This window comes from Scyliorhinus torazame, chromosome 5 (assembly GCF_047496885.1).
Source record: "Scyliorhinus torazame isolate Kashiwa2021f chromosome 5, sScyTor2.1, whole genome shotgun sequence".
Classification (NCBI taxonomy): Eukaryota; Metazoa; Chordata; class Chondrichthyes; order Carcharhiniformes; family Scyliorhinidae; genus Scyliorhinus; species Scyliorhinus torazame.
The window spans coordinates 258522716-258548239 of NC_092711.1; the positions used below are offsets into that span (position 1 = coordinate 258522716).

General features: G+C 49.8%; 1 protein-coding gene and 1 long non-coding RNA gene across 3 annotated transcripts in view; one reads left to right on the forward strand and one right to left on the reverse strand.

Moving 5' to 3' along the window:
• The window catches only part of arhgap36 (Rho GTPase activating protein 36), a 357338-nt gene that overhangs the window by 277562 nt on the left and 54252 nt on the right, over positions 1-25524 (reverse strand). The window lies entirely within an intron of this gene.
• The window catches only part of LOC140421074 (uncharacterized), a 181780-nt gene that overhangs the window by 102199 nt on the left and 54057 nt on the right, over positions 1-25524 (forward strand). Inside the window, exon 2 of the long non-coding RNA XR_011946660.1 lies at positions 24187-24579. This is a non-coding gene — a long non-coding RNA (uncharacterized lncRNA). The remainder of the gene's footprint in view (positions 1-24186; positions 24580-25524) is intronic.

Here is a 25524-nt window from a genome sequence, read left to right on the forward strand (position 1 = left end):
CAATTTATCAGACTGAACGGCAACGCACAATGTATCAGACTGAAAACCAACACACAATGTGCCAGACTGAACACCAACGCACAATGTACGAGACTGAACACCAACACACACGTGCCAGACTGAACACCAACACACAATGTATCAGACTGAACAGCAACGCACAATGTATCAGACTGAACACAATCACACAATGTACCAGACTGAACACCAACACACAATGTATCAGACTGAACACCAACTCACAATGCACCAGACTGAGCACCAACGCATAATGTACCAGACTGAACACCAACACACAATGTACCAGACTGAACACCATTGCACAATGTACCAGACTGGACACCTACACACAATGTACCAGACTGAACACCAACACACAATGTTCCAGACTGAACACCAACGCACAATGTTCCAGACTGAACACCAACGCACAATGTACCAGACTGAGCACCAACACACAATGTACCAGACTGAACACCAACTCAAAATGTACCTGACTGGACACCAACACACAATATACCGGACTGAACACCCACGCAAAATGTACCAGACTGAACACCAACGCATAATATACCAGACTGAACACCAACACACAACGTATCAGACTGAACATCTGCACACCATGTACCAGACTGAACACCAACGCACAACGCACCAGACTGAACACCAACGCACAATGTATCCGACTGAACATCACCACACAATGTACCAGACTGAACACCAACACGCAATGTACCAGGCTGAACACCAAGGCACAATGTATCTGACTGAACACCAACACACAATGTACCAGACAGGACACCAATGCACAATGTACCCGACTGAACACCAATGCACATTGTATCAGACTGAACATCAACACACAATGTACCAGCAATACACCAACGCACAATGTACCAGACTGAACATCAACACACAATGTATCAGACTAAACACAAACACAAAATGTATCAGACTAAACACCGTCACACAATGTACCAGACTAAATACCACCACATAATGTACTAGACTAAACACCAACACACAGTGTATAAGACTGAACAGCAACGCACAATGTGTCAGACTGAACACCAACGCACAATGTATCAGGCTGAATAACAACACACAATGTACCAGACTGAACACCAACACACACGTGCCAGACTGAACACCAACACACAATGTATCAGACTGAACACCAACGCACAATGTAACAGACTGAGCACCAACACACAATGTACCAGACTGCACACCAACGCGCAATGTACCAGACTGGACACCAACACACAATGTACCAGACTGAACACCAACTCAAAATGTACCAGACTGGACACCAACACACAATGTACCGGACTGAACACCCACGCACAATGTACCAGACTGAACACCAACGCATAATGTACCAGACTGGACACCAACGCACAATGTTCTAGACTAAACACCAACACACAATGTATCAGACTGAACATCTGCACACCATGTACCAGACTGAACACCAACGCACAATGTACCAGACTGAACACCTACGCGCAATGTACCAGACTGGACACCAACACACAATGTACCAGACTGAACACCAAGGCACAATGTATCAGACTGAACACCAACACACAATGTACCAGACAGGACACCAATGCACAATGTACCCGACTGAACACCAACGCACATTGTATCAGACTGAACATCAACACACAATGTACCAGCAATACACCAACGCACAATGTACCAGACTGAACATCAACACACAATGTATCAGACTAAACACAAACACAAAATGTATCAGACTAAACACCGTCACACAATGTACCAGACTAAATACCACCACATAATGTACTAGACTAGACACCAACACACAGTGTATCAGACTGAACACCAACGCACAATGTATCAGGCTGAATAACAACACACAATGTAGCAGACTGAACACCAACACACACGTGCCAGACTGAACACCAACACACAATGTATCAGACTGAACACCAACGCACAATGTACCAGACTGAGCACCAACACACAATGTACCAGACTGCACACCAACGCGCAATGTACCAGACTGGACACCAACACACAATGTACCAGACTGAACACCAAAACACATTGTATCAGACTGAACACCAACACACAATGTACCAGACTGAACATCACCACACAATGTACCAGACTGAACACCAACACACAATGTACCAGACTGAACACCAACAGACAATGTACCAGACTGAACACCAACACACAATGTACCAGGCTGATCACCAAGGCACAATATATCAGGCTGAACACCAACACACAATGTACCAGACTGAACTCCAACACACAATGTACCAGACTGAACACCAACATACAATGTATCCGACTGCACACCAGCACACAAAGTACCAGACTGAACACCAACACTCAATGTACCAGACTGAACACCAACGCATAATGTATCAGACTGAACACCAACGCACAATGTATCAGACTGGACACCAACACACAATGTACCAGACTGAACACCAACGCACAATGTATCAGACTGAACACCAACGCACAATGTACCAGACTGAACACCAACGCACAATGCACCAGACTGAACACCAACACACAATGTATCCGACTGAACATCTCCACACAATGTATCAGACTGTACACCAACACACTATGTACCAGACTGAACACAAACACACATTGTACCAGTCTGAACACTAAAATACAATGTACCAGACTGAACACCAAGGCACAATGTATCAGACTGAACAATTACACACATTGTACCAGACTGATCACCAACAGACAATGTGCCAGACTGAACACCAACACAAAATGTGCCTGAATGAACACCAACACACAATGTGCCGGACTGAACACCAACACACAATGTACCAGATTGAACACCAACACACAATGTATCCGACTGAACATCTCCACACAATGTATCAGACTGAACACCAACACACAGTGTACAAGACTGAACACAAACACACATGGCACCAGACTGAACACTAAAATCCAATGTACCAGACTGAACACCAAGGCACAATGTATCAGACTGAACACCAACACACAATGTACCAGACTGAACACCAACAGACAATGTACCAGACTAAACACGAACAGAAAAAGTACCAGACTAAACACCATCACACAATGTACCAGACTAAATACCACCACATAATGTACTAGACTAAACACCAACACAGAGTGTATAAGACTGAACAGCAACGCACAATGTATCAGGCTGAATAACAACACACAATGTACCAGACTGAACACCAACGCATAACGTGCCAAACTGAACACCAACACACAATTTATCAGACTGAACAGCAACGCACAATGTATCAGACTGAAAACCAACAAACAATGTGCCAGACTGAACACCAACGCACAATGTACGAGACTGAACACCAACACACACGTGCCAGACTGAACACCAACACACAATGTATCAGACTGAACAGCAACGCACAATGTATCAGACTGAACACAATCACACAATGTACCAGACTGAACACCAACTCACAATGCACCAGACTGAGCACCAACGCATAATGTACCAGACTGAACACCAACACACAATGTACCAGACTGAACACCATTGCACAATGTACCAGACTGGACACCTACACACAATGTACCAGACTGAACACCAACACACAATGTTCCAGACTGAACACCAACGCACAATGTTCCAGACTGAACACCAACGCACAATGTACCAGACTGAGCACCAACACACAATGTACCAGACTGAACACCAACTCAAAATGTACCTGACTGGACACCAACACACAATATAACGGACTGAACACCCACGCAAAATGTACCAGACTGAACACCAACGCATAATATACCAGACTGAACACCAACACACAATGTATCCGACTGAACATCACCACACAATGTACCAGACTGAACACCAACACGCAATGTACCAGGCTGAACACCAAGGCACAATGTATCAGACTGAACATCAACACACAATGTACCAGCAATACACCAACGCACAATGTACCAGACTGAACATCAACACACAATGTATCAGACTAAATACAAACACAAAATGTATCAGACTAAACACCGTCACACAATGTACCAGACTAAATACCACCACATAATGTACTAGACTAAACACCAACACACAGTGTATAAGACTGAACAGCAACGCACAATGTGTCAGACTGAACACCAACGCACAATGTATCAGGCTGAATAACAACACACAATGTACCAGACTGAACACCAACACACACGTGCCAGACTGAACACCAACACACAATGTATCAGACTGAACACCAACGCACAATGTACCAGACTGAGCACCAACACACAATGTACCAGACTGCACACCAACGCGCAATGTACCAGACTGGACACCAACACACAATGTACCAGACTGACCACCAACTCAAAATGTACCAGACTGGACACCAACACACAATGTACCGGACTGAACACCCATGCACAATGTACCAGACTGAACACCAACGCATAATGTACCAGACTGGACACCAACACACAATGTACTAGACTAAACACCAACACACAATGTATCAGACTGAACATCTGCACACAATGTACCAGACTGAACACCAACACACAATGTTCCAGACTGAACACCAACGCACAATGTTCCAGACTGAACACCAACGCACAATGTACCAGACTGAGCACCAACACACAATGTACCAGACTGAACACCAACTCAAAATGTACCTGACTGGACACCAACACACAATATAACGGACTGAACACCCACGCAAAATGTACCAGACTGAACACCAACGCATAATATACCAGACTGAACACCAACACACAATGTATCCGACTGAACATCACCACACAATGTACCAGACTGAACACCAACACGCAATGTACCAGGCTGAACACCAAGGCACAATGTATCAGACTGAACATCAACACACAATGTACCAGCAATACACCAACGCACAATGTACCAGACTGAACATCAACACACAATGTATCAGACTAAATACAAACACAAAATGTATCAGACTAAACACCGTCACACAATGTACCAGACTAAATACCACCACATAATGTACTAGACTAAACACCAACACACAGTGTATAAGACTGAACAGCAACGCACAATGTGTCAGACTGAACACCAACGCACAATGTATCAGGCTGAATAACAACACACAATGTACCAGACTGAACACCAACACACACGTGCCAGACTGAACACCAACACACAATGTATCAGACTGAACACCAACGCACAATGTACCAGACTGAGCACCAACACACAATGTACCAGACTGCACACCAACGCGCAATGTACCAGACTGGACACCAACACACAATGTACCAGACTGACCACCAACTCAAAATGTACCAGACTGGACACCAACACACAATGTACCGGACTGAACACCCATGCACAATGTACCAGACTGAACACCAACGCATAATGTACCAGACTGGACACCAACACACAATGTACTAGACTAAACACCAACACACAATGTATCAGACTGAACATCTGCACACCATATACCAGACTGAACACCAACGCACAATGTTCCAGACTGAGCACCAACACACAATGTACAAGACTGAACACAAACACACATGGCACCAGACTGAACACTAAAATCCAATGTACCAGACTGAACACCAAGGCACAATGTATCAGACTGAACACCAACACACAATATAACGGACTGAACACCAACAGACAATGTACCAGACTAAACACGAACAGAAAAAGTACCAGGCTAAACACCATCACACAATGAACATCTGCACACCATATACCAGACTGAACACCAACGCACAATGTTCCAGACTGAGCACCAACACACAATGTACCAGACTGAACACCTACACGCAATGTACCAGACTGGACACCTACGCGCAATGTACCAGACTGGACACCAACACACAATGTACCAGACTGAACACCAACTCAAAATGTACCAGACTGAACACCAAGGCACAATGTATCAGACTGAACACCAACGCACAATGTACCAGACTATACACCAACGCACAATGTACCAGACTGAACATCAACACACAATGTATCAGACTAAACACAAACACAAAATGTATCAGACTAAACACCACACACAATGTACCAGACTAAACACCAAAGCACATTGTATCAGACTGAACACCAACACACAACGTACCAGACTAAACACCAAAACACATTGTATCAGACTGAATACCAACACACAATGTACCAGACTGAACACCAACACACAATGTACCAGACTAAACACCAAAGCACATTGTATCAGACTGAACACCAACACACAATGTACCAGACTGAACACCAACACACAATATATCAGACTGAACACCAACACACAATGTATCAGACTAAACACCAACGCACGTTATATAAGACTAAACACCCACACACAATGTACCAGACTGAACATCTCCACGCAACGTATCAGACTGAACACCAACGCACAATGCACCAGACTGAACACCAACGCACAATGTATCTGACTGAACACCAAGGCACAATGCACCAGACTGAACACCAACGCACAATGCACCAGACTGAACACCAACGCACAATGTATCCGACTGAACATCACCACACAATGTACCAGACTGAACACCAACACACAATGTACCAGACTGAACACCAACAGACAATGTACCAGACTGAACACCAACACACAATGTACCAGGCCGATCACCAAGGCACAATATATCAGACTGAACACCAACACACAATGTACCAGACTGAACTCCAACACACAATGTACCAGACTGAACACCAACATACAATGTATCCGACTGCACACCAGCACACAATGTACCAGACTGAACACCAACACTCAATGTACCAGACTGAACACCAAGGCACAATGTATCAGACTGAACACTAACACACAACGTACCAGACAGGACACCACTGCAAAATGTACCAGACTGAACACCAACGCACATTGTATCAGACTGAAGACCAACACACAATGTACCAGACTGAACACCAACGCACAATGTACCAGACTATACACCAACGCACAATGTACCAGACTGAACATCAACACACAATGTACCAGACTATACACCAACGCACAATGTACCAGACTGAACATCAACACACAATGTACCAGACTGAACACCAAGGCACAATGTATCAGACTGAACACCAACACACAATGTACCAGACAGGAAACCAACGCACAATGTACCAGACTGAACACCAACGCACATTGTATCAGATTGAACACCAACACACAATGTACCAGACTACACACCAACGCACAATGTACCAGACTGAACATCAACACACAATGTACCAGACTGAACACCAACACACAATGTATCAGACTAAACACCAACGCACATTATATCAGACTAAACACCCACACACAATGTACCAGACTAAATACCACCACACAATGTATCCGACTGACCACCAACACACAATGTATCAGACTGAACACCAACACACAATTTATCAGACTAAACACCAACGTGCATTATAGATTTCATAGAATTAACAGTGCTGAAGGAGGCCATTGGGCCCATCGAGTCTGCACCGGCTCTTGGAAAGAGCACCCTACCCATGGTCCACACCTCCACCCTATCCCCATAACCCAGTAACCCCACCCAACACTAAGGGCAATTTTGGACACTCAGGGCAATTTATCATGGCTAATCCACCTAACCTGCACATCTTTGGCATTGTATCAGACTAAACACCAACACACAATGTACCAGACTGAACACCAACGCACATTGTATCAGACTGAACACCAAAGTACATTATAGCCGATTGAACACAAAAACACAATGTATCAGACTGAACACCAATGCACAATGTACCAGACTGAACATCAATGTACAAAGTACCAGATTGAACACAGAAACACAATATACCAGGCTGAATCCTTGCACACAATGTACCAGGCTGAACACCAACGCACAATATGCCACATTGAATGCCATTACACAATGTACCAGATCAAAAACCACCGCACAAATTCCTAGACTGCACTCCAGAACACAAAGTATCTTCGTATAGTCCAAAAATGTACTAGTCTCAGGGTTCTTAATCATGTTGCTTTTGAAACCTCCTCCTCCCATGTTATAAAAATTCCACCGACCCCCGATATCACAACAGAGGTTTTCTTTTCCATATAAAAACTAATTATAAACCAACATGACAGTAACACTTCTGAACGTTATGTATTTCATACATTTCAATTAAATGTCTCTGTGTTTCAAAGATTAATTTTCTAGAATCTATGCAGAACGTACACACTGCGGTTGTAGTGTATCTTCGTTTCCAGAAATGAAACTGAACTTCAAGTAGCAGTTCTTCTTTTTCCTCAATTTCGAAAGCTTCATGGCAGCTTTATACTTTTTACTCACAAGTCCACCACTGCGCCCAATCCTTGCGATTAAATTTGATGAAGGAAGTTCTGTATCATTGCTCTGTGAGTTTTGTAGCTTTGAAACTGATGTTCGAATGAAAACATTTTCCATACTTGTATTTATTGTGCGCATTTAAAATGATTTTCCTGTTCTATGTAATTCTATCTGGCTCTCGTTGAAATAGTGTTATTTGCTTTACACAATGAGAGAACATATAAGGTAACCTGAGAACATGCTAATTTCTGTGCTTCCAGCATCTAATAAGCACGTAGCTACTAGGGATGGGCAAAATGCTAGCCTTACCCAAATGCAAGAATCAAAATATATGTGAGAAAATATCCAAGCCATCACACAAATGGTGAGTAAAGTATAATGACACAACCTCAAATGGGTGAACACATAATTGCTTCCTCCACATGGAAAGGAACAGTTACCCCAACCGCTCCTGAAGAAGTACTGCCGGCTTTTCTTGTAGCTGATGATCGATCCTCTAACTTGCATTAAATGTCCTGCAGCAGTAATTTTCTATATACCTCTCGATAAGGGGGTGCTTTGGTAAGTCATACAGTGAGCCTACACCATATTAATGTCCAGCACTGGGGAGATGCTGCTGAATGAGCCTCATATCTCAAGCGTTATTGGAGCTGTTGTCCATTGCTGACTAAATAGTGACCCCAGCACAACTACTGCGGAAGGAAGAGGTTGCCGCAGAGGATGGATCCGCAAGGAGGTGAGAGAAGGAAGGACTGGGCCCAATTCAGCCAGAGTGTGTGGCAAACAGCTAGAAAATTGACTGATTACAGTGCGTGATAATATGGGCACTTTGCCAGATTGCAATTTGTGGCAGTAGCTTGGTAAATGGACTGATTACAGTGCCTGGCAGTAGTTTTTTGCACCTGGTTGATCTTATTCCTTGGTAGGAAGGTAACAAAATGGAACCCTGACTCAAAAGACCATGGGCGGGATTCTCCATTTGAGAGATTAAGTGCAGACACCGGGACTGAATGCCAGGTGTTCCATGATCCTGATGACAGCACCGGTCCTGGAGCAATTCAGGATATGCTAATGGGCCAGGTCTCACGCCACATAGAACTAGTGCAATTCCAAATCATGCTGGCGTCGGATTCGGGATTGGCACTGAAGAGCCTGACAAGCCGCAGCTGCGTATAAGCATTCCACTCCCCACACACTCTCATTCCAGCCAAGAAGATGCCGCCCCGGAGAATGGTCCTGAGATTCGCAGACGCAGAGCTGGAGATATTGCTGGATGCCATGGGGGAGAGGCGGGACACCTTGTTCCCCAGAATGGGAAGGCGGCTGCCACCCAGCAACGTGAACCAGGCCTGGGCACAGGTGGCAGAGGTCATGAGCGCTGTGAGACCCATCGCAAAGACCGGGCAGCAGTGCCGGAAAAAGCTGCACGGCCTCCTCAGGGCAGCCTGAGCGAGACACCACCTTCTTGCTTCTGGCACCACCCCTGTGCCACACACCCCCACCTCACACCTCTCACCCCCATGCGGCCCCCACCAGGTGGACTGATAGGCAGTGCTTGGTTAGGATGGGCAACTCTCCGGCTAGACATGGTGGGGCACCACCTCTGTGCTCCAAGCATCACCCCCATCTCACTCATCTCTAGCTCACACCCCTCACCTCCCATCGCCCGAGAGGGTGACCACACCCCACCCGCTGGCGGCCTCGGCATTCCAACCTGTACAACATGCTAACGCCCGTACCGTCCATGATGGCCAGTTGCCCGGCACTCACATGCCATCAGCCACAGACCCCCTGCATTGTCTTGTGTCCACGTGCATTATCTGCCACTCAGGAGAAGGCAGCCCACATCCACCAAGAGTGGGAGAAGACCACAGTGGGCCCCCCGGACACCGGCCCCTCAGCGTCACAGAGCAGGGGGAATTGAGCTTGGTCTGCCCAGTGGGAGAGTGGGCAGCCACAGAGGTGGAGGTCGGCATGGGACAACCAAGTGAACCCAGATGCGTTGCCATGTCAATGGTGCACATGAGTCGCCCTGCCCCCAAAGCCACCTCCACCCGCGATCTCACAATGAGACTTGTATTGTGTCTTGCAGGGTCACCACCAGACGATGAGAAACCGATCAGTGTCGCAAGCCCTCAGCCTAAACCCCGTGACTCACTGGGCAATGAAGCGGCCTGCCGGAGTCCCATGCCCCCTCACCACAATGCCACGACACCCCGGAGCACATGTCTGGGGACGACATTGACTTCTCGTCACTTCTGGCACGTGCATCCTCCACCATCCCAGAGACACTCACCTTGGTTGCGCACTTTAGTGAGAGGCTCCTTGGGCACTTTCAGGCGTGCACCACACACATGTTATTGGACATCAGGTGGAGGTAGGAACACCCAAAGGATCGGACGGTCGGAGGGCAGCCCGGCCCCAGGGAACAGCTGCTGTCCAAATGGGTCTGGTGCTTTTGGAAAGGGCGGTTCCATCAATGTTGGAGATGCAGCCATAGAGCTGGGGACTACATAAGCGGGTGTCAGCAAACATCCAGCGTTTGCAGGTGCAGTTGGAAGAATTCAACCACCTGCAGGAGCAGGAAGAGATGTCGGCCGTGCATGCTACCGAGGTGAACATCGCACGGGTGGCATCCGCAGTGGGGGCACTGGGTGCAAAGTTATCCGTCTTGGGTCAGGATATCCAAGGCCTGCGTCAGAGTGGGCACCGGACAGGGCTTCTACGTCACAGGGCCACATGGATATTTGTATGGCGCTCCAGAGCATGAACCAATCACACTGGCCAAGCCTGCAGGTATTGAGATCTTTGGCCTGCCACTGGCTGACCTGGGCCAGGCACAGAGGGACCTGGTCCAGTCAAAGCAGGACCTGGCCCGGTCACAGAGGGACCTGGCCCGGTCACAGGAGGATCTTGCCCTGTCACAGGAGGATCTTGCCCTGTCACAGAGGAACTTGGCCCGGTCACAGAGGAACCTGGCCCAGTCACAGAGGGACCTGGCCCGGTCACAGAGGGACCTGGCCCAGTCACAGGAGTATCTTGCCCGGTCACAGAGGGACCTGGCCCGGTCACAGGAGGATCTTGCCCGTTCACAGAGGAACTTGGCCCGGTCACAGAGGGACCTGGCCCGGTCACAGGAGTATCTTGCCCGGTCACAGAGGAACTTGGCCCGGTCACAGAGGGACCTGGCCCGGTCACAGAGGGACCTGGCCCGGTCACAGAGGAACTTGGCCCGGTCACAGAGGGACCTGGCCCGGTCACAGAGGGACCTGGCCCGGTCACAGAGGGACCTGGCCCAGTCACAGGAGTATCTTGCCCGGTCACAGAGGGACCTGGCCCGGTCACAGGAGTATCTTGCCCGGTCACAGAGGAACCTGGCCCAGTCACAGAGGAACCTGGCCCGGTCACAGGAGTATCTTGCCCGGTCACAGAGGAATTTGGCCCGGTCACAGAGGGACCTGGCCCGGTCACAGAGGGACCTGGCCCGGTCACAGGAGTATCTTGCCCGGTCACAGAGGAACTTGGCCCGGTCACAGAGGGACCTGGCCCGGTCACAGAGGGACCTGGCCCGGTCACAGAGGAACTTGGCCCGGTCACAGAGGGACCTGGCCCGGTCACAGAGGAACTTGGCCCGGTCACAGAGGAACCTGGCCTGGTCACAGAGGAACTTGGCCCGGTCACAGGAGTATCTTGCCCGGTCACAGGAGTATCTTGCCCGGTCACAGAGGAACCTGGCCCGGTCACAGGAGTATCTTGCCCGGTCACAGAGGGACCTGGCCCGGTCACAGGAGTATCTTGCCCGGTCACAGAGGAACTTGGCCCGGTCACAGAGGGACCTGGCCCGGTCACAGAGGGACCTGGCCCGGTCACAGAGGAACCTGGCCCGGTCACAGAGGGACCTGGCCCGGTCACAGAGGAACTTGGCCCGGTCACAGAGGAACTTGGCCCGGTCACAGAGGGACCTTGCCCGGTCACAGAGGGACCTGGCCCGGTCACAGAGGAACCTGGCCTGGTCACAGAGGGACCTTGCCCAGTCACAGAGGGACCTTGCTCGGTCACAGAGGAACCTGGCCCGGTCACAGAGGGACCTGGCCCGGTCACAGTGGGACCTGGCCCGGTCACAGAGGAACCTGGCCCAGTCACAGAGGAACCTGGCCCGGTCACAGTGGGACCTGGCCCGGTCACAGAGGAACCTGGCCCGGTCACAGAGGAACCTGGCCCGGTCACAGAGGAACCTGGCCTGGTCACAGAGGGACCTTGCCCAGTCACAGAGGGACCTTGCTCGGTCACAGAGGAACCTGGCCCGGTCACAGAGGGACCTTGCCCGGTCACAGAGGAACCTGGCCCGGTCACAGTGGGACCTGGCCCGGTCACAGAGGAACCTGGCCCGGTCACAGTGGGACCTGGCCCGGTCACAGAGGAACCTGGCCCGGTCACAGTGGGACCTGGCCCGGTCACAGAGGAACCTGGCCCGGTCACAGAGGAACCTGGCCTGGTCACAGAGGGACCTTGCCCAGTCACAGAGGGACCTTGCTCGGTCACAGAGGAACCTGGCCCGGTCACAGAGGGACCTGGCCCGGTCACAGGAGTATCTTGCCCGTTCACAGAGGAACTTGGCCCGGTCACAGAGGGACCTTGCTCGGTCACAGAGGAACCTGGCCCGGTCACAGAGGGACCTTGCCCGGTCACAGAGGAACCTGGCCCGGTCACAGTGGGACCTGGCCCGGTCACAGAGGAACCTGGCCCGGTCACAGTGGGACCTGGCCCGGTCACAGAGGAACCTGGCTCGGTCACAGAGGAACCTGGCCCGGTCACAGAGGGACCTTGCCCAGTCACAGAGGGACCTTGCTCGGTCACAGAGGAACCTGGCCCGGTCACAGTGGGACCTGGCCTGGTCACAGAGGGACCTTGCCCGGTCACAGAGGAACCTGGCCCGGTCACAGAGGAACCTGGCCCGGTCACAGTGGGACCTGGCCTGGTCACAGAGGAACCTGGCCCGGTCACAGTGGGACCTGGCCCGGTCACAGAGGGACCTTGCCCGGTCACAGAGGAGCTTGGCCCGGTCACAGAGGAACCTGGCCCGGTCACAGAGGAACCTGGCCCGGTCACAGAGGGACCTTGCCCGGTCACAGAGGGACCTTGCTCGGTCACAGAGGAACCTGGCCCGGTCACAGAGGAACCTGGCCCGGTCACAGTGGGACCTGGCCCGGTCACAGAGGAGCTTGGCCCGGTCACAGAGGAACCTGGCCCGGTCACAGAGGAACCTGGCCCGGTCACAGAGGGACCTTGCCCGGTCACAGAGGGACCTTGCTCGGTCACAGAGGAACCTGGCCCGGTCACAGAGGAACCTGGCCCGGTCACAGTGGGACCTGGCCCGGTCACAGAGGGACCTTGCCCGGTCACAGAGGAACCTGGCCCGGTCACAGAGGAGCTTGGCCCGGTCACAGAGGAACCTGGCCCGGTCACAGAGGAACCTGGCCCGGTCACAGGAGTATCTTGCCCGGTCACAGAGGAACTTGGCCCGGTCACAGAGGGACCTGGCCCGGTCACAGAGGGACTTGGCCCGGTCACAGAGGGACCTGGCCCGGTCACAGAGGAACTTGGCCCGGTCACAGAGGAACCTGGCCTGGTCACAGAGGAACTTGGCCCGGTCACAGGAGTATCTTGCCCGGTCACAGAGGAACCTGGCCCGGTCACAGAGGAACCTGGCCCGGTCACAGAGGGACTTGGCCCGGTCACAGAGGGACCTGGCCCGGTCACAGAGGAACTTGGCCCGGTCACAGAGGAACCTGGCCTGGTCACAGAGGAACTTGGCCCGGTCACAGAGGAACTTGGCCCGGTCACAGAGGGACCTTGCCCGGTCACAGAGGGACCTGGCCCGTTCACAGAGGAACTTGGCCCGGTCACAGAGGAACCTGGCCTGGTCACAGAGGGACCTTGCCCAGTCACAGAGGGACCTTGCTCGGTCACAGAGGAACCTGGCCCGGTCACAGAGGGACCTGGCCCGGTCACAGTGGGACCTGGCCCGGTCACAGAGGAACCTGGCCCAGTCACAGAGGAACCTGGCCCGGTCACAGTGGGACCTGGCCCGGTCACAGAGGAACCTGGCCCGGTCACAGAGGAACCTGGCCCGGTCACAGAGGAACCTGGCCTGGTCACAGAGGGACCTTGCCCAGTCACAGAGGGACCTTGCTCGGTCACAGAGGAACCTGGCCCGGTCACAGAGGGACCTGGCCCGGTCACAGGAGTATCTTGCCCGTTCACAGAGGAACTTGGCCCGGTCACAGAGGGACCTTGCCCGGTCACAGAGGGACCTTGCCCGGTCACAGAGGAACCTGGCCCGGTCACAGAGGAACCTGGCCCGGTCACAGTGGGACCTGGCCTGGTCACAGAGGGACCTTGCTCGGTCACAGAGGAACCTGGCCCGGTCACAGAGGGACCTTGCCCGGTCACAGAGGAACCTGGCCCGGTCACAGTGGGACCTGGCCCGGTCACAGAGGAACCTGGCCCGGTCACAGTGGGACCTGGCCCGGTCACAGAGGAACCTGGCCCGGTCACAGTGGGACCTGGCCCGGTCACAGGAGTATCTTGCCCGGTCACAGAGGAACCTGGCTCGGTCACAGAGGAACCTGGCCCGGTCACAGAGGGACCTTGCCCAGTCACAGAGGGACCTTGCTCGGTCACAGAGGAACCTGGCCCGGTCACAGTGGGACCTGGCCCGGTCACAGAGGAACCTGGCCCGGTCACAGTGGAACCTGGCTCGGTCACAGAGGAACCTGGCCCGGTCACAGAGGGACCTTGCCCGGTCACAGAGGGACCTTGCTCGGTCACAGAGGAACCTGGCCCGGTCACAGAGGAACCTGGCCCGGTCACAGTGGGACCTGGCCCGGTCACAGAGGGACCTTGCCCGGTCACAGAGGAACCTGGCCCGGTCACAGAGGAGCTTGGCCCGGTCACAGAGGAACCTGGCCCGGTCACAGAGGAACCTGGCCCGGTCACAGTGGGACCTGGCCCGGTCACAGAGGGACCTTGCCCGGTCACAGAGGGACCTGGCCTGGTCACAGAGGAACCTGGCCCAGTACCAGAGGGATGTGTCGCACACCCTGTGCTGCATGGCAGCGAGCATGGTCAAGATGAGTGCGGGCCTCCAGGACTGGCAGCACCAGGTGATGCCCTTGGGGCTCGCTTTGGCAGCATCACCCCCATCCCCCGACCTAAGGAGTATCCCAGAGCCATCGGACACCCCAAGGGAGGAGGAGGTGATGGGGCCCATTGCATTGACACCCACAGGGAGTTGTTGATGAACCACAGCGCCTCTGAATCCCCTCCCCCCAACTGTCCCTGATGCATCCAATGGGTAGCAGGTAGAACAGTGTGCCACCAAACAGTCTGTGCCAACCGGAAGACACCAGGGCCATCTAGGCATGGTTGCTCTAGAGGATGGCCACCAAAGGGACCCAGGTCACAGGTTGTGGTATGCAGCAGGCCACCTGCACTTCTAAAGTACCACCTGGGGGACCGGTTAGAAGAAGCATTAGGGCTCATAAGGTTAGAAAGTTAGACACCAGAAAGTTGGCATGGGTGCAGCACATTGGATAGCTTAAGGGGCTAGCGCACAGATGCTGTACATAGCACTCTCACCAATAAACACATGTTCACCGACGTTCCGAACTACCTTTGCCCTCTGTCCGCAGGGTGTTTGAGGGATGAGCTGGGCTGGGTGAAGAGGGTGCATCTGGTGGGGGTGTGTGGGGAGACAGGGACCAGCATCCTGGTTGTCATGACTGGGATTTATACTGTGTGAATCTGCCACTGTGGTGACCGGTTCCTTTGATCATGAATAAATTACCATTTACTCTACTACACGGCCTCCAGGATCTTTATGCTGGCAAGGAGGTAATAGCACTGATTATGATTCTGGATGTCTCAACCACTTGGGACATTGCCATTCAGCAATATGTTCAATAGAGTTTGAAAATCCCTCTCTTGGGAAAGTTAGAAGCCTGCAGCGCAGGCCTGGAAGTCTGGGTCCAATAGGCTGAGCGAATACAGTAATTCTCCCAGGCTAACGGCATCAGTGGAGAGGACCGACGGAAGGTAATCCTCCCGATTGGCCTATTTTGCCCCAACCTTCAGGTTAATTAAAAACCTCACGTACCGGGATGCCTCAAATTCAAAGTCCTTTGATGAACTGGTGAAGTTGGTATCTAATCATTATGACCTGAAACCATCTGTGATTTTGCAATGGTACCAATTTAACACTGTTGTGTGCACTCCGGGGGAGTCAGTTATGAACTTTCTAACTCTCCGAAGGCTGGCTGAGCAATGCGAGATCAGCACGTCCCTGTTGGAGATGTTAGAGGCCCATTTGGAGTACGGGACTAACAATGTGGCCCCACAGAGAAAGTTGTTGGCAAAGCCTACACTGATCTTGAAAAGAACCAATGAGCTAGCCCTGTCCCCGAGAATGCCAAGGGCAGGATTCAGGAGCTCCGGGGTTCCGTTCACTCCAGCATCCATAGTGCTGGTTGACCTCAGAATAAGAATAAAGCGCCCTCTCAGGGCAGTGCGTACATGAGCAGATCACCAGCAAAACAGCAACCAACTGCACAACGCTGCATCCATACTCAATGGGTCAAGGGCCTCCGCAGAAAACAGGGACCGCATCGTACAAGGTCAGAACCTGAGAAAAGAAAGAATGGAAACATATGGGTCACCTCAAGGGCAGAGAACCCGCCTCGGAGGACACTGCACCAAGCACATTAGTGCATCCACTGACTCTGGTACAACTGCATGGTCAAGAGGCTCAACCACATGGTCCAGCATCCGGACCATCAATATGACGACAACATGGCCTTGGATAGGGACACGGAGGCATCTGCACTCCTGGACAATGCCGCAACCAAAGCCAAACCACCTGCAGTGTCCCTCCGCCATTCATCATGGAAAATGTGATCAACAAGTCACTACACACCATCTGACCCAGCCCCACCACTGGCACAAGCGCAACTGTGTGAAAAGCAGCAAAGAAGGCCACCTCATAAGACTACTGGAAGGGAACTTTCGGAGTTGGGGAGAGGATTGTAATTACCCTCACAAGATCCACGGGGATGCCCTAATTGATATCCCCATGCGACACATGGAATACGAGCTTCTCCGCTAGTGGGCAGAGGCCCACCCAGCCGGGGCTCATATTTGGAATGTATAAGAACAGCCCAGGCAGGGACAGGCATCCAGGTAGTCCCGGCTGGGACTTATGTGTGTACATGCCACTGTAGCAGCCGTATCCTTTGACCGCGAATAAGCTACCATTTATTCTATTATTCGGCCTCCAAAGTCTTTATACAGTGCCTGGCAATAGCTTTGTATAGTATTGCCAGACTGCAGTGTGTGGCAGTAGCTGGCACATTGCCAGACTGCAGTGTGTGGCAGTAGCTGGCACATTGCCAGACTGCAGTGCATGGCAGTAGGCTGGTACTTTGATTGATTACATTGTTTGGCCGTATCTGGCACATTGCCAGACTGCAGTGTGTGGCAGTAGGCTGGTACATTGACGGATTACATTTACTGGCAGTAGGCTGGTACATTGCCAGGCTGTAGTGCCAGACTGCAGTGTGTATTCATGTTAAGTCTTTTGAAAGAAACTCACCAATGACCACAATTTGTATTCAAGTAGTTTTGCTTTCTGCTTTGAGAGCTTTGCTCCTTTGAATGGCATGATGTTAAGAATCTACAGGTCTTTTAAATAAATTAAAGCAATAAATGTCTATTTGAATAGGCAAAGGTCACACCGAACACAAATGTTGCTCTGTTGTATACATACTAGTATACATAATAGGCCACTGCAGTCCGGCAATAGACAGCACTGAGTTAATAGACTTCTCTCAAAAAGCCTTAACATAAATAAAGTCAGTCAATGTACCAGTCTAGTCCCACACACTGAATATCAGGACTGGAGAGATTCTGCTCAGCGATTTGCCAGACTCTGACCTTGCAGATTGCAACTCATCTGACAACAACACCCCACCTCCCACGCCAGAGGCACATTGGGATTTAATTATACATCACAACCTTACTGTCTCCAGTTGAAGGAGGCGATGGCATGGTGGTGGTGTCACTGGACTAGTCATCCAGAGACCCAGGGTATCATTCTGGGGCGACATTCTCCGACCCCCCGCCGGGTTGGAGAATCGCCGGGGGCTGCCGTGAATCCCGCCCCGGCAGTTGCCGAAGTCTCCGGCACCGGATTTTCGGCGAGGGCGGGAATCGGGCCGCGCCGGTTGGCGGGCCCCCCCCCCCCGCTCGATTCTCCGGCCCGGATGGGCCGAAGCCCGCCGATAAATTGCCTGTCCCGCCGGCGTGGATTAAACCACCTTTTGAACGGTGGGACAAGGCGGCGTGGGCAGGCTCCGGGGTCCTGGGGGGGGGGGGGTCGCGGGGCGATCTGACCCCGGGGGGTACCCCCACGGTGGCCTGGCTCGCGATCGGGGCCCACCGATCTGCGGGCGGGCCTGTGCCGTGGGGGCACTCTTTCCCTTCCGCCTCCACCACGGTCTCCACCATGGCGGAGTTGGAAGAGACTCCCTCCACTGCGCATGCGTGGGAAACTGTCAGCGGCCGCTGACGCTCCCGCGCATGCACCGCCCGGGGATGCCATTTCCGTGCCAGCTGGCGGGGCAACAAAGGCCGTTTCCGCCAGCTGGTGGGGCGGAAATTCCTCCGGCGCCCCTCAACCTTTGGGGCGGCGCGATGCCCGTCAGATTGGCGCCGTTTTGGGCGCCAGTCGGCGGACATCGCGCCGTTTCGGGAGAATTTCACCCCTGAAGTTAATTAAAAAGCTGGAATTAAAAGTCTAAGGATCACTGTGAAACCAAAGTGAATTGCCATAGAAACTCACCTGGTTCACTCGTGTCCTCTAGGGAAGGAAACATGTCAATCCTACCTGATTCCATATCCTCAGCAATGTGGCTAACTCTTAAATGCCCTCAGGGATGGGCAATAAGTGCTGACCTAGCCAGCGACGCCCACATCCCATGAACGAATTAAAGAAAACATACAAAATACAGCCACGTTAATTTGTTCCGCCATTCTATAAGATATTGGCTGATCAGTTTGTGTTTTGAATTCTACATTCACAACAACCCCAGATAACTTTTATTTTCTTGCCTAACAAGAGTCTATCTGCTGCTGCCTTGAAATATTCAATTACAGTGCCTCCACCACCTCCTGGGGCAGAGTTCCAAAGGCGCATACGTTCAGGGAATAAATATTCTCCTCATCTCTGTCTTGAAAGTGTGACCCCTAATTTTAAAACTGTGTCCCCAAGTTCTGGACTCACCAGCAAGAGGAAGCATCCTTTCCTTATCCACCTTGTCAATACCATTCCATTTTTTTATGTACTTCAATCAAGCCACCCCTCAGTCTATTAAGCTTCAACAGAAACAAGCCCAATCTGTCTAACCTTTCCTCATGAGACAACCCGCTCATTCCAGGTATCAATCTAGTTGAGTTGCTAGGACCCATCTCAAGATCTATTACCTGTCTGAGCCCTGTCTTTTTCAAACTTCCCACTGCTGCGACTGATACTTTCCAATTGCCGCCAATTTTCAGCAATTCACTGGGCTCCATGCACACTGGGGGCTGTGACAACTTGAGAATGGATGTCACCATATCTTTGTCAGACAAGAGCAAGACTTTTTTTGTCCTACATATTGGTGGATCCATTGAAACTAGCCCATGGTCCCCTTGGGACTACTGACCAAATCCTATTTCCAGTACAAATAAAACTTCAATTCAACTAGAAATCTTCATATTGCCTTCATTTTGCAAGCTTGGTTTTACCCAGACATCGACCACTGCAGTCAGTCTTTATGGTTAAACCTGATATAGAACGTTCTGTACCATTGCTCTCTGGGTTTTGTTGTTTACTCAATGGTTGAATTTTAAAAAAAATTCCATGCTTCTATTTATTGTGTGCATTGAAAATGATATTTCCTGTTCTCTGTAATTCTATCACTACCATCAGAGACAGCATTTCTGCAACCAGGTTACTTATAATCAACCCTTTTGTTTTCTTGGCTTCCAAGGCTAAGGGACAACACTTTCCCCATTTTTGTCTCTGCTAAGAATATTTAAACCCAACCATACTCAAATACCCATTTGGAAGATAGACATGGGAAGCGTCACTAAAAAGGACTCATTTCATTTCTTTCGGATCACCAGGGCTAGAAACCTGAGTATGCGTTTCTTGAAATGTCATTTCTGTTAATGTTTTATGTGCCATCAAAACGTTCTCAATTGCACTGTGTTTCAAGATATGAGTTCCAATAGTCATTACTGGCATTGTGCCTTGCCTGATTAATTGGCACTCTAACTGACCAATCCAGCTTTTTGGTTGCAAGATCATCTTTATGTGAGGACCTGGCCTGACTTATTGGGATAAAATTAATACTTTCCAAGTATCACTCCTGACCTTTTCTGATTAATGTCTGAGCCCATATATTTAAAGTCTCCCTAAACCTTACTTCCAAGCTTAAATTCTTCTTTTATCTTATCTATAACAAATTGCTCACATTCTGCCGAATGTCCCCACAGAAAATCATCACCATGTATCATGAAGGTGCCAGATAGTTTCCCTGTCTGATGTCAGTAGAACATCGCTGGATCTACGTGCAGCCAAATACAGCTTACTTTTAACTAGGCAAACCTAGCCAAGAAATGCCATTACCTTAAGACATCATTCAATCCATAAACATATTTATTTCATTTTTACAGCTTCCCTTCTACATCAGTTGCTTCTTTAGATAGCTTCAAAAGCACTTCTCTTTCAAATTGCAAAAATGCAACTATTATATCGAAGGACCTACATTTCCACAAACATGTGATTGAGTGTGAAGAAAATCTCCAAGATCGCCTTTCCTGCCATGGGGAAATCTACTCTAACATTTCAAACAACAAGGGCTGGATTCTCCGCAGCCCCGCGTCGAAATCGCGTTCGGTGTGGGGGTGGAGAATCCAATTTCACGCCAAAATTGGGCCCGGTGCGGGTCCGGCGATTCTCCGGGACCCGAGAATCGGCGTGATCACGGAGTACGCCGCGCGGCTGGGGGCCCATGGACAGAGGCCCGTCCAGCGATCATCTGCTCCCGACCGGCTGAGTTCCCGATGGCGTGGAACTAACCATCTATTGCCGGTTGGGATGCTGGTGTGGTGTCTGCGGACTCAGTCCCCTGGGGGGATCGGACACCAGGGGGCCTCATAGGCAGCCGGGGTTAATATCCGCACGGTCAGATCCTCAGGTGCACGGCCGATCGGGGTGTCTAATTTTTATGTCTGCCTCCGCGGTCCAAGTCCGCCATGGCGCCCGCCGCCGCTGGAGGCCGCCGCCGTGCGCATGCGCGGAGTCAAAACCGGAAGTGCGGGGGCCCATATCTGCACATAAGCTGCGTGAATTACTCCGGGTCCCTGCTAGCCCCCACAGGACATTGAATTAGCTGATCTTTTTTGCAGGAATCTCCAGAATACAACTCCAGTGTTTTTACTCTGGGGTGGGGGACATAGTCCCATTTTGAGAGAATCCAGCCCCACATCCCTCTGAAACTCTAAGCCACTATTCTTGCTTTATATTCCCCATCAGGAAATATTTTTTCCTTACATATCCATCTGTATGATATGATAAAGCTGGCTGCCTTAGGAATTCCTTCCAACTCTTTGTTTTGCCTCTTAAGAATTTTTATTCTTAATTGTTTGCCTCCACCAAAACCTCACAAAATACCTCTGCTTCTAGTGGTGTTTGTTCTGCAGTCCTTGTTCTGATGAAACTGCAGCCAACTTTTTTTCTCCTCTCTCTTTATGGACTACTGCTATAGGATCTCTCCTTCCCAAGAGGTTCTGTTGCCAGTATGTGATCGCGTTTTATTGCTAGAGTCACTTCCAGATACACTATGGAAACTTTCACCTTGTTTCCTTCCTTTCCACCATTTCACCTCACCTTGCCAGTCTTGTCCATCATCTTGGAGGTTTGAAAATGCAAGTGACCTTCCCTGCACACCCTACAATAATTACATCTTTGCAGTGTACCATAGTATTGACTCTTGGCAGTTGTCCTTCAGGTTAAGTAGCTCTATCGTGTGTATCGGTATCACTTTGCCTATTATCATCCAACTCCTTATCTACCCTATTCTGCTCCTCATTATGGTCAATCATATGAGTCAGTGAGGTACAGATGGCCTTATCACTCACTATAATTTCTCAGATTCTGCAAGTTTATAATCAATCTCGATTAACCTAGATGAATGCACCCTGTAGCTTGACCAGCATGTTTAGCTCAGTGGGCTGGTTTAGTTCAGTGGGCTAGATAGCTGGTTTGTGATGCAGAACAAGGCTAGCAGTGTGGGTTCAATACCTACCAGCTTACCCGAACAGACGCTGGAATGTGGCGACTAGGGGCTTTTCCACAGTAACTTCATACTTGTGACAATAAAAGGTTATTATTATTATTATGTTGGAGAATTACTGACTGCCTATCACATATCCCAAACATTTTCAAGCTTTCTGACCTTCTATTTATACTGTGCTAAATTCCCAGAATTAAAGTTTATCTCTGATGGTCTCATTTCTCAGCCCACCCCCTACTGATCTCCTACCAGAGATCCCATTACGGAAACCCACATCAGAGATGCCCATAAAGGAGGCCACCACCAGAGACCGAGTCATTACAGAGACCCCCACCAGAAACCCCCATAAGAGAGACCCCTACCAGAGACTCCCCCTGTAAGAGAGAACTCTGCCTGGTAGACCTCTCCATTTCAGAGACCACTGTCTGGAAGCCACCTTAGGTGAAACTAATCACAATGTTTATAAAGATCGAGCTATGATCTACAGCTTTTGGACCATAACAAAGGCAGTTAAGTGTTTTGTGCAGAGAAAAAAACAAGAAGTAAGAGTACGTAAATGTCATTGATGTGGTCCAAAGGCCTCTTTAATGGGGGAGCTTCCAGACAGGAGCCTTTCTTATCGGGGAGCTTTCAGGCAAGGGACTCATTTATAAAGGCTTCCAGATAAGTGCCTTTCTTAAGGGTGAGCTTCCAGATGGGATCTCTCTTATTAGGGGGGGTTCTGGTGGGGATCTCTGTAATGGGGACAATCTCTGTAATTATACAGGGTCTCTAGTGGGTCTGGGTTGGGCAGGATCTGCGTTGGGGGGTGGGGATGGAGATGTTGACCCTCCAATGGGCTTTCGAGAAAACTGAGATAAGTGTTACCCCCTTGTCCCACTGTGAGGTCCACCACACCAGGGCCATGCTGAGAAATGCCTGCACCAATTCTCACTCACGTGAATACTGACCCAGAGGACTGAAGAGTCATACAGGCTTGGAGAATCCAGTGCCCAGCCCATTAATAGGATGCAAATAAGTCAAATTGGGAGGCACTGATCACGCTTTTTAGCTGATGCTGAATTCTCTGCCGCATGGGGAACTCCGCCGGAATCCAACCCCTAATGTGGCATTTGCTAGGGTCTCTTCAGGCTATAGCTGGACTCAACACCATTGGTCGCAGGATGTGTCCAACAATCCAGCATTCCCTCTCCTGAGCACTATCCAGCATGAACAGTTCATGCCTGTAATTGTTAAGTGAGAACAGTGTCAACTTTAAATATCATGCTGCCTGCGGTTGAATAGTCGGCCAACATACATTATTTATATGCACAAACTAGGAATAACTCCTTTGGTGAAGTGTTTGGAACTGCACCCCAGGAAGAATTAACAAAATGTTGTATGAAGTTAGTAATATTTGATTTATTTGTCAACTACTTAAATAATGAGCTCACAATCAATGTTATTCTTGCATGTTTGCATACAGATACTGAATTGTTGATGAAAGCTGTGCCTGACGAGATAGTTGTGGAAATTTCCAGCATTGCTGCATCCAAAAAAAGCAGAAAACTGACATGTCACATCTGCTGGAACGGATTAATTCACTGCTCCAATGATGGCACACAAGACTGAACAGTAATTTTTCTGTCAACAGATTGGATTGGCTAATTCAACAATTAACTTTCAGCATCAGCAGACAAATTGCTGCAATCTCGATGGAGAGAGTGTAAATGATTCACATTTTTCATCTGCACTATTTAACTCAGTGAACAGGTGATTGTAAAAGAAAACTACTCAGCAGCAGATTTTCCATGACTCAGAGATACTTGGATCTGCAAAATGCCGAACGAGGCGGATATTGTAGATGTAAATACAAAATGTAAGTGGAATATTTAACTTGGACTGTTAGTGGGTAACTGGGAACAGAAGTCAACAACAAACAAGATTGGAAATTCAATTACTTTTTCAGCTAGAGCAGTGGATACTAATCATGCCACATTATTAATTAGCAGAAAAGGGACTGGATAAATTCAAGAGAGATTCGGAAACAGACAGAAACAGACACAAAAAAGAGAGAGTTGGAATTGCACATGAAGTTAAGGGGAACATTTGATCTAAAGACGTTTACAGAGGTGGGAATCAGGGAAGAACATGCCCAATGTTAAACAAAAGACCTATGTAACATTAAAAGCTACAATATGGAACAAAGGCAGTGTTTCACCAACCAGTCCATATTGGTGTTTATACTTCAAACAATAATCCTAAACCCATGTGTTTATTTGCCTTTATTCTCCTCTACTTGAACCACATTCTTGAACCCATTCTTTCATACCTATATGGTGTCTGCTTTGATTACTAACTCAGATGGTAAAATTAACAAGCCTCACGTATCATTGTTTCTCCTGCTCTCTGTTATAATCTCTGACACTTAGTCTTGGCTCTATGAACGTTCATTCTCGGGTTGTCAATGGCTGGAAACAAGTCTTATCATGTTCCCATACCAGACCCCAACATTTGCTCGGATACCAGTGATAAACCCCAATATTTTATTTAATTTGTAAGCCTGTGAGGAAAGGATACTTCGCTCCAGGAGTGACTCCATGCACAAATAGGGATACGGTACATTGAAACAAATTTTATTATTAACACAGTATTAAACAATTTTTAACATCACACAAGAAATAGTTTACAATTACTAGTTAAACAATGCTTAACAATAAAATGAAACACTTTGCGTCGGCCCAACCGGGTCGGAGAATCCCCGGGAGATGGCGCGAATCCTGCCCCGCCGCCCCCACGCTGGCTGCCGTATTCTCCGGCGCCG